This window comes from Pelobates fuscus, chromosome 12, assembly GCF_036172605.1.
Source record: "Pelobates fuscus isolate aPelFus1 chromosome 12, aPelFus1.pri, whole genome shotgun sequence".
In the NCBI taxonomy this organism is placed as follows: domain Eukaryota; kingdom Metazoa; phylum Chordata; class Amphibia; order Anura; family Pelobatidae; genus Pelobates; species Pelobates fuscus.
Genome location: NC_086328.1, coordinates 33,051,247 through 33,063,144, shown reverse-complemented (window position 1 = coordinate 33,063,144; position 11,898 = coordinate 33,051,247).

Here is an 11,898-nt window from a genome sequence, read left to right as displayed (position 1 = left end):
GCGTTCAGCAAAAAGCAGGTCTGCAACTTTGTATTATCCAAGGTGATTTTCCATAGCAGCAAAACATATCAAAACAGTCATGGGTGAAAAATCTTTAAGCTCTTCCTATTTTAGGCATAATTATTCAAAAGCAGGAAGCAGTGAAGTAAAATTCAATCTTTAAATACCTTTCAAAGTGGATGTGCTAAAAACACAGGTGCAATTCAGTTAAGCTGTTTGAATATATTGCATAAAATTTACTATATTATCCTCAAATGTCTGTTAGAAGACATTCAATCTTAAAATAGACACTCTGATCACTATGATCACTACAGTTTACTGTAGTGGTTATGATGCAAGCAGTCTTCGTGTGCAGTCCATCTGTCAAACAAAAAACAGCTTTCTTCAAGTACCCGCAGCCTGGTCTCTCCAATGTTGTTAAGATAATGAGGAATTGTATGATCTCATCATATCTCTTGATTTCAGTAGCATACCAGGGCACAAACCCAGGATTGTGATCCAGGTAGACCTAAAGGTGACTCATAACATTTACAAAGTTCCCCAGTTCTCCTCCAGGAGGCCAGACCTACATTGCCTTGGGAATGGACTCCAATCCAGTTCATGGGCTTTCAGGTTGCAATATGTTTCTTCTCAGTTCCTTTCACCCCTTTTAGTGCCAACAAAAAGGTGAGGAGGAATAGACTTCAGTCATTGGACATTTCTCATTTTGTCCAGGAGGACCAAATTACCCAATTCCTCTACTTTTTAGGGCTTAGCTCAGTAAAACTAAAGTTCGCTCCATGGGAGAAGGTGTCTGGCATCTTTGTAGACCACAGGCAAATGTTCAAACCATTGGACAAACGGTTGGACTACTTACCCTGGAAAGGTCACAGGGCACTCCTGGCACTATAACCTCTACAGGCATGTAGCAGTTTTGGTACTTGGAATGTTCCTTTAAAATGGCTCTGGAAATGCCTTTTCTCTTCTCTTTCTCTTTCTCTTTCTCCCCCCTTTTGGTTGCTCTGACTTTAGTCCTTTGCACCTGCCAGATGAAAAGAAAGGAGTCCTAAGGGTCTGTTAGCAGCAGTTCCTCCCCATGGCTGACCTCTGTTGTGGTGAGAGTGGTCTGGTATTTTATACACGTTTTATCATTTGATCTCTTCCCCCAGCTATACTAGAATGTTGTGGAAGAAGTGACCAGCTAGAGTGGATTCTTGGTTAGATTGAGTATTCCTCAGATTTAGAGACCGGGTGGCTTGGGAAAACAAATATTTGTATTGTTACACTTGGGTGTTTGTTACTTTGACATCTCCTGATTACATGCATGGATTACTGTAGGGATGTAATCCAATGTTTTAACCTGCTGTACTGTGAAATGCAACTGAAAGCTTTGATAATTAGCACACTGTTACATAGCAAGCATACCCACAGGGGTACAATCCAGTGCCCCCGGGGGTACGCCCATAAGATTAATAATGGTGGCCCGCACCGCAAGGGCTGGAAACCGCTAGTCCGTCGGGTTGCCCATGCACCCATGCTTTAATAGTGCGACCTGGCCCCTTCTAAACTGCAGGGAGACCTAGGAGGAAGGGACAGCCTGTCACTTCCTCCCAGCTCACTCAGACACAGACCGAGCTGCACGGGGAAAGGGATCCAGGAGAGCAAGCCCCCAACTCCCACCAGCTACAGCCAGCAAAAGCTACCCTCCTGCACCTAAAAGGTAAGAAACTCGATCCCTGAGGAAGTCCCAACGGATGAAACGCTTATGACTTGTGTATACTTTTTTAAATTTGTATTTCATTTGTATATTTTACTGTATATTTGCATGTAGAAACTCTGGAGATTACTGCTATCCTTTGAAGTCCAGACACCACGCTGGTTGTGGAGATATGCCTTATTTTATCTGATATCCTGTAAGTGCAATATTGTGCAATAAATGTGTTATATATAGTGCAGATGGTATTAAAATGTATTTTTTCTTCCCTCTGCTACTCTGAGCCATTAAGAAGACCATGCTTGAAGATAAGTCTCTATTTTCCGGACCCTTTTTATGGAAGAAATGCCTGAATATACATCGATCTAGTGAGTTTACTACCACCCTCACCCTGATATTTAACCCTTACATACTACACCATATGTATTTTTATTTACTTTACAGAATACGTTGTATTGTTTTTTCAGGTTGTATAATATTTGTATTATTCACCCATTTGGTGTTTGGTTATTTGCAGCCTGTATCTATTCAGTCCATTTAGTACCGTTTTTGGTTTCCTTTTTTCGTCTTAACTATTTCAAGTGTCTAGAGAGGGAACACTTTTTCCTTAAAGGGTCTATTTGTATTTTGGGAGCATATAGTAAACCATCCTTGTGTAGTTGAAAATAATTTGACTACCCTGCACCGGGAAACCTCCAGACCTTAACGCAAGCTCTCATCACCCATGGGACTCCACATGACACGCGTACGTCCATACTCTTCTCTCTCCCCCACCCCACCTGGGTTAGGGGACATAAACCTCCCTGTCCGAACCTTAGACAGGCATTCCAGCACCCCTGGGATTGAAAACACTTGCACCCATAAGCCCACCATTGATCACCCACTGGGGTATGGTCCTGCTAACGTCACGCAGCCTTACCTTTTAGTTACCCTAGGCGACACCCCAACCAGGCGATAGCATGCTCCCACATAGCATTCCTCGCATGGCTAGACAGATAGGGACCACACGACGGACGCTCTCACACTAGACACCAAGCTGCTGTAAGATGGCACTCCCTTACATACAAACCAAGCACACTAGACTGTCAAAAACGCAAACGCTTCTCATCAGCACTGAACATTAGGCGTTAAGCACTGAGTCAATACAGAGATATACAACTTACAAACAACGGCAGATAAACCTGCACAAAACGCCTTGTTTTTAGTTGGGTATTACACATATTCATCTTGCTTGACCATAATACCATTTTAAAAAAAGCGTGCAAAGTAGACAGGTACCACAGGTAATGATGTTTTATTACTCATACACGCTGTATAGTTGTGTATCATTGTATCAATCGCTTCTCCTGTGTGACCATTGTGGCCATACGGGCTGTGCCCTGTTTTCTCATGCACAACAAAATAAAGAATAAAAAAATAATAATAATTTGACTGGAGACAGGGCACAGTTCTTTCAGTAAATTCTAGAAAAGGGAAGGAAACCTTGGGGGGGGGGGAGGGGGGGGACCGATGACATTTAAAATAAATCAATTTTAAAATCACCATTTAGTAAACATACCCTCAATAAAATATGCATGCACTTAATTATGCATTAATTATCAGACCTCTTGTCTGCTGCCCTTTTCTTCTAACCCCGCAGCAGCTCAATGAGAAGTCTTTGAAAGGCAGGTGCTCTGAGCAATTGCTGCATCATTAGTTTAGCTTCACTGAACTAACCAAACCAGGAAGTAACAAGACTTCTCTGATTGACAGCCAGGGGGTGTAACAAGGTTTATTTATAAAAGTGTCAATTTCTATTGAAATCTGCACCTTTTTTTTGTTTTTGTAAAATGAAGAGGACAGACCCTGCTTTAGGGGTCTTGAGTGTCCCTTTAAACCTGTTACTCAATAGCTTCTTAACTGGCAATCCTCAATACAGATGTGAAATGTGCCAATATTTCATATTCTGAACTGTTTCCTCATGGATTTTTGTACGTTAGGTATTTTTGTAATGTAAATGATTTTATATATATATATATATATATATATATATATATATATATATATATCATTTTGAGAATAAACCCTTCCTCTCAATTCTGTTATAGGTGCTCAGTAATTCCTTGAAAGTGGTATATTTTTTTTTTTTTTAAATTTGACAATTTTTATTGGTATTTTATGTCGTAACGACGACATAGATTATGAACGGGGGAGAGGGTACAGGAGAAAAAAGGGGGGGGGAAGGGGGTAGCAGAATTTATTTTGCGATGGGCATAGAATTTGTACAACAATTGTTCTTACAGTGCCGAACAGCCAGTAATGATCGGATGAATAATGATAGACAATGTGCATATTTATACATAATATCCATATTTCCCTTCAACCGGGATTAACTCAATTGACCCGATCTCCATGTGTCCCAAATCTCCCATGCCTTTACAGAGGTCTGAGATGGAGGCCACAATTTAGTGTATGCTCCCTCGTATGCTCTTTGCTCTATCAGGGCAGCTAAAGTTTTGGAGAAGGACGGGCATACATTAGATTTCCATGTTCTTGCGATCTCCTTGTGAGCGGAGATGAGAGTATGATACATGAGTTTTCTCATTGCTCTTGGAGTTCCGGGTGGGAGGAGTAGTGTGATACACACCTGGGGCGTGAATGGTATAAAGGTGCCTGTCAGGCTGCGCAGGAATGAGTGAACCTCCGTCCAGAACGGTTTAAGGGTTGGACAGTGCCACCATATATGGAGGACATCGCCTCTCATTATCCCACATCTCCAACAGATGGGGGAGCTGTTAGGGTAGAATTTATGGAGACGTGTGGGTACCATGTACCATCTATACACAGTCTTACGTTGTTGTTCCACTAGGGAGGTGGATGTAAGTAGCTGATTCATGTCTTGGAATAAGGTATTCCATTGTGTGGGGGAGATAGACTCTCCCAGGTCTACATTCCATTGTCGCGCTATGGTGGTAGTAGGAAATGACATAGTATCAGCTATGAGTCGGTAACACATGGAGGTCGGTTTACATGTGAGTGGCAAAGACCCATTTATACATATTTGTTCCCACAGCGTGGGTTGTCCCATTTCCGTTAGCAGTTTCTCACCAGTGTTCCCTGGTTTGTGGAGGAATGAACTCAACTGTATGTATGAGAATTGCGAGGTTAGAGGGAGTTTATTTGTGTCTCTCAACGTGGAGAATGCTTTTAGTGCCCCATGTTGGAGGATATGATACAGGTGCGTTAGCTTGTTTTCTAACCAAGGGTTGGCATGAAAGGTAGGTATGCAATACGGGAGAGCAGCCACTGGCATTGCTAAGGAGAGTTTAGTGGGAGAGCTAAGTGTTGCTCTATGTCTATCCCATATTTGTAGCTTTAAGTCGATTAAGTCAGATGGGAGTGGCAAGGTCGGGCGATAGGCTTTCGGAAGCCACATAATGTTGGGTAGCGAGAAAGGCTTCAGCAAGTGTTTTTCTATCTCCACCCATTGAGGGGGTGTCTTGTCCGTGTGGTGGGGGAGCAATGAGGACAATATGGATGCGTGATAGTAGGCCTGCACATCAGGTAGTCCTAGCCCTCCTAACTTTTTAGGAGCTTGTAAGAGTTTCCTGATCACTCTTGGTCTAGAACCCGCCCAGATAAAGCTATCCGCATCTTTTTGAACCTGTTTAAAAAAGGAGCGCGGGACGGGTATCGGGAGAGTTCTAAAAATATACTGTAATTTGGGAAGGATAGACATCTTCAGTGCCATAATCCTTTCCGTCCACGTTAAATAGAGGGGGGACCATCGTTTAAGTTGTAAGATACATTCCCTCCAAATTCTAACATGATTGCCCGTATAAAGCTCCGTTTGTTTCTTAGAAAATAGAAGCCCAAGGTAAGTAATGTCATGTTTTCGCCATTCAAAGGGGTACATTCCTTTTAGGCCAAGCAGTTCGCTAACCGGTACACCAATACTAAGTGCTTGGGTTTTGGAGGTATTAAGGGAATAGTAAGATTGTGCCCCATAGTCCTGTATAAGGGACATGATATGAGGTAGGGATACAGATGGCCTAGTTATGTAGAGAAGGATGTCATCCGCGAAAGCACTTATTTTAACTTCTTTAGATCCGATTTGGATACCTGTAATATTGGGATGAGATCTTATTGCAACCAAGAGCGGCTCCAGGGCCAACACATATAGCAAAGGAGAAAGTGGGCATCCCTGCCTGGTCCCATTAGACAGCTCAAAAGGGTCCGAAAGGAACCCGGCTTGTAGAACTCTGGCTTTGGGAGCTGAATATAGTGCAAAAATTTGGGTGATGGTCTGTTGGGGGAAACCAAATTTCGCTAGAACTTGTCTCAAGAAGGCCCAGCCGAGGCGGTCAAACGCCTTTTCCGCATCTAAGGCTAATAGCAGACCCCCCCGGCTAGGCCTCCGGAGCTGCTCCAGTGTATGCATCAATTTGTACGTATTGTCCGAGCCTTGTCTCCCTTTGACGAACCCTGTCTGGTCATCGCAGATCAGTCCTGGCAGTAAGCCGCTCAATCTGTTTGCGATTATTTTAGCATAGATTTTGGCGTCCGTATTAAGGAGGGAGATCGGACGGAAATTCTTGCATTCATCTGCGGGTTTACCGGGTTTGGGAATGGTGATAATTGTGGCCAGCAGCATCTCCGGGGGCAGGGAACCGGACAGGGAGGCTTGTTGGTAGACTCGTAATAGGTGGGGTGCCAATGTGTCTGTAAATTTCTTATAATATGCATTGGTGAAACCATCAGCACCGGGTGATTTTGCCAAAGGCAAGGACTTGATGGCTGCACTGACTTCTGTTAAGGTTATGGGTTGCTGGAGTGCTGTGGCTTGTTCAGGGGTGATTTGCGGCAAAGGTGTCTGGTTGAGGTATTTGTTGATGCTATCTATAGTTGGACTGTATGTATCAGTCCGAAGGTGTAAGTTGTACAACTTGGCATAGAATCTCGCAAATGTTTGAGAAATGTCATTGGGATTTAATATTTTTTGACCCCTATCATTTATAAGGTGTGCTATCTTTTGTACATTGCAGTTGTTGCGTAATCTTGCTGCCAACAGTTTAGTAGCTTTACCGCTCTGGTGGTAGGCCGTAGCCTTTAATTTATGGAGCAGTCTCCTAGTTTTATCTGCTGTCAAATCTCTCAGTTTATCATATTGGTGGGTGAGTTCCTTGCCTGTTGCTACGGTGGGCTGCGTTTTGTTTAATGCTGAGAGTCGTGCTATCTGCGTGTGGCATTCTAATAGTGCCGAATCTTGGATTCGTTTAACGTGTGAAGCTCGTTTGATAAACAGGCCTCTAAGCACCGCCTTATGTGCGGACCAAACAGTGGAGGCCGGTGTCTCTTGGACAGCGTTAAATTTAAAGTAGTTTATGAGTTCAGTCTCAATGGTAGCGGTGAATTTCTCGTCATTCAGTAGGGAGTCGTTTAATCTCCAAGTGCCTTTCCCCTTGTATTGGAAGTCATCTTTTAGCACTAGTATGACCGGGCTGTGGTCCGACCACGTTATCTCGCCAATCTGACAATCGGAGACATAAGGCAAGGTCACTCTATCTACAAAAAACCCGTCAATTCGAGAATACGAATTATGTACCCTCGAGTAGAAGGTATAATCTCGAGTCCCAGGATTGAGGGTTCTCCAGGCATCATAGAGGTCGTGTAACGAGATTGTCTTGGAGATGGTCTTATGGGTCTTATCTTGAGATGCACGGGTCTTACTTCCCCACTGGGTCGATCTGTCTAGGGGTGCTTGGGTGAAGTTAAAGTCGCCACATAACACTAATTTACCTTGGCGATATTGGTCTATTTTTGTTAAAAGAGATTTAAGGTATTGATTGGGATTCTCATTAGGGAAGTATGCCGTGACCAGCGTATATTGGACTGCATTGATGAGGCCCTGCAGGATTATGAATCTACCCTGTTGATCTATATGATGCCTCTGTACAGTAAATGCCACATCTTTATGTATGAGGATAGACACGCCCTTAGTTTTGGTTGTCGATAGCGCATGGTATTGTATTGGGAATTGTTTCTGAAAAATCTTAGGCGTATGGCCCTTCTTAAAGTGGGTCTCTTGGATACATGCAATGTCTATTTTAGCTTTGATCAGGTCTTTAAGCAATAAACACCTTTTCCCTGGGGTATTCAACCCCTTCACATTATACGTTATTACTCTTATGGTAACTGGGTACAGATTTCGCTATAGCATATGTTGAATATGGGTGAACTAAAGTTAGCGAGAAGACCTTCTTTTCGTCTATCATACAATGGTCTCTAGATGACAAGCAAATCGCGGACATATTGAACTGGTTGTTCCAGTAGGGTTTTATTATACGTCTCTTGTAGGGTACTGTGTCCCATATTAATTTATAGTCTGCTAATGTAAACCAGGGGAGGTAGGTGAAAGAGGGAACCAAGGAGGGGATAAACTTGGGGTGGGGTAAGGGGTAGAAACCCCTCTTGAGCTCTACACGAGAGAGCTGAAGCGCGCCAAGCTGACCTTGGTCGCAATGTAGGGGGTACATAAAATGAGCCTGATGTTAGGGTGGCTCACTGGTGGCCTTCAGGGCTACTAGCCTGGCATGAGATGTTAGCTGTATCTACAATGTATACACTCTGAGGTGTCTGGCAACTTATTATTTTTTTTTTTTTTATTTATTTTTTTTTTTTCATTTTTATTTATTGATTTATTTATTTTATTCATTTATTTATTTATTTATTTATTTATTTTTTTCTTTTTTTTCCCCCTTTTTTTTTTTTTTTTAATTTTTTTTTTTTTATACATTTTTTTTTTTTTTTTTTTTATTTTCTCAGTTTGCACCTGGTCAAAACCCTCTGTTTCTAGGAGTGTAGAGGCTTTCTAGAAGTCGCAAACTTTCCTCCCTGAGTTACATCACGAGATAGGGAAGAGGGAAAAGAAAAGGAACACAACAGATTATACTATTATTTAACTAATAACATATAGATAATAAGGGCTGCTGGAGTAAAGCAATCGAGGACAGGTATACTTAACACTCCCTACTGGGAGGAGAGGTAGTTCTCGCTGCAATGTCCATTCTCTACTTCAGGCAGGGGTCCATGCCGGCGACATCCGAGGCACCTTAGGTTGATTAGGGTCACTCGGTACAGCAACTGGCAGTCCCCATATCTTGAATTTTTCCTTGCCAGCCGGCAGGGAATTTACCGCGTGAAGCGAGTCCTGGTACTGAATGAGCAGCTTAGCAGGGTATCCCCAACGGTATATGATCCCTTTTGCTCGTAGAGTTGTCGTAAGGGGGGTCAGACTTTTACGAAACTGTAGGGTAGCAGCTGACAGGTCCGTGAAGATTTTTAAGTCCTGATAGGGATCTGGCATACCTGGATTGCGGGACGCTCTGACCAGCCTCTCCTTAGCGTGGTAGAAGTGTACTCTTACTATCACATCTCTCGCGGTGGAGCTGGGGAGATGTTTCGGCCTTCTTAGTCTGTGCGCTCGATCGATAATGAGCTGGTCTGGATGAATCTCCGGTGACAGCGCCTGGAAGAGATCTTGCAGGTACGAGTTGAGTGCTGGATTTAGTACTGATTCCGGAATGCCGCGGATGCGTAAATTATTACGCCTCGATCGGTCCTCCATATCGGCCATTTTGACCGCATGGTCTTGTAGAATAGTGTCCAGCTCTTGTATTTTTACAGCGAGACCATTGTGTGCCTCGGCGAAGTCGTCCATCTTTTGCTCCATTTGAGCTGTGCGCTGGCCTACATCCAGTATCTCTTTTCGGAGGACTGCTGTGAGAGATTGCATTTGCGTCGCCATGTTCCTCTGGATGGTATCCGTGAGGTCCGACAGCATGCGTTTCATGACGGTAGTTGTGAGCGGGCTATCCTCCGGTTCTGCTGAGGACATCGGGGATGTAGGAGGGACTTCTACGGATCGAGATGCGCCGCCATCTTCCTGTAAGTTGCGGCCTTCTTGCATGTGTGATGTCGCCGTTTTCGTTAAGAAGAAGGAGGCTCGATCAGCTTTTGCTGTTTTAGTTTTTTGTCTCTGCGACATCTCCAACAGGTCGAGTGCCGGTAAGTATGCTTTAAATTGTTTGCAGACCGATTATTTGAGCCCTGAATCACCCGGTTAGCAGGAGCTTCGTTAGAGTGCGTCCATGCAGCTCGGTGTCAGGCCACGCCCCCCCGAAAGTGGTATATTTTAAGGTGATCATAAGATAAAATTCATGTGAGTTATGGCCGGAGCGTGGTAAATATTTTGCCCTGGTGTATTTTAATCACAGTGGCCCAGTGGCAAGGGGGCGGGGCCAGGGCCAGATAATGAGTGTTCTGTCATCACCAATGACAAGCACGCCCCACTCAAAGTTAGTGTGTTGGTACAATGCTCTTCCAGGGCCCCCATGTGCAGAACCCTGATATTTGGCTGTCGCATGAGAAAAAGGCTCCGTGCAGTGCAAGCAAATTTAATGACATGTTTCCGCTGTGTTTGCTTGTGACTTGTCTTTGGTGACTCCTTAAGTGGAGTTCTAGCGGACAAAAGGGGTCAGAAAAGAGTACTGTACATGTGTTTGGAGGATGCTTGTGGGACTGCGTGTGCAGTTCTGTTTTGTTTGTGGTAATATTAATATATATATATATATATATATATATATATATATATATAGATATATATATAGATATAGAGAGAGAGAGAGAGAGAGAGAGAGAGAGAGCGAGCCCCTTAGCGTGTATAGGGGATGCAGCCATTGTGAGCACAGGCACTGTAGTGTAGGTGACGTAGTGTGTTTTGGGAATTAGTGTGTGTGTTTTTTGCATACAGGAGATATAGGGGATGTATTGTGTATGTCAGGGATGTAGTATGTATGTATGTATATAAAGGATGTAGTGTGCAAGCCGATAGCTCCCTCCTTGTAATAAGCTTAATGAACGAACAAAGACCAAATTAAAATTTGTTCTTTGTCATTTCTATTTGCTCATTTGTCTTTCTGACAAATTAACGAATAGCTGAAAGTCCCGTACGAATTTCTGAAAATAACTAATGCCCACGTGTTTCACAGTGCTATCTATAGTGTGGGCGCATGACGTGTCCCACAGGGCCTTCATCTGCCCACACTAAGATGGTGGCGCCTTGGACTTAGGTACGGGCTAGAAATAAATATCTAAAAAAGGGAGAAACAGGGGACCTAGGGGCATTTATGTGTGTGTAGCTTCCTTCCATATTTCTTTCACTGGTAGCTGTAGGATAGGACAAGTTTTCCCACCTGATATCCCAGAATGTTGCTGCTCATACTACTCTTTGCACCCTGAGCCAGAAACCTTTCTTTGGAAACTGATGTTCTTCAAGTTTATTGTGATTTCACTGCGGTGTCTGTTAACCCCTTAAGGACCAAACTTCTGGAATAAAAGGGAATCATGACATGTCACACATGTCATGTGTTCTTAAGGGGTTAAAGGATTACCGTTGACAGGAGAATGCCCTCCTTTACAATACTTATTTTTGATCTGTGATGTTCATATATTTATATGTATGCACACAATGTTTTTTATATTTAGCTATTTTACTTTGCACTGCTGTGGACATTGTGTGAGGTGTATTTTTTAGTGTTTACTCTGGACACAGTGAGAACGGAAATGGAAAAAATGCAATTAAAGGACTGACCACAAGTCTTCGATGAAGTCTCCTGCAGTTCTAAAATAAGTCTTTTTTTGCTCGTTACTTTGTTTGCCTTGGTTGCTCTATCAATAATAAACTTTTCATTTAAAAATGTGCCATATGCATCTTGATTTTTAGAGTATTTATTTAGAGGGGCAAAGAAAGCAAAATAACCACTGCAGCAAGCTGTTGGATTTCTGTTTCATAAAGCGTAGTTCCATTCAGGAATAGTTTGTGATAAAGCTGAGCTCTTCTCAGTGGCCAGAGACTGCTCCTCCCTTCTGCCACATTGGTAATGTAGAATTAACACTTCCATATTCTCAATGTGAGCTTGTCACATTATCTACCCTCAGAACTCAAAGCCAATCAATGAGCGTTTCATCCCACATTGATTGATAAAGAGTGATTAGAGGGGCAGCACGAAAAGCCCATTGTAGATTGTTTGATGTTAAACATTGGGGACTGCGCCAGGACACATTATAAGCAACATAAACACTACACTGAACTGTAGTCGGGGCTGGTGGTATATTACTTGCACCCCTCCCTGTGTCGTTTCCCCCCTCCCCAGCCTTTCTGTATA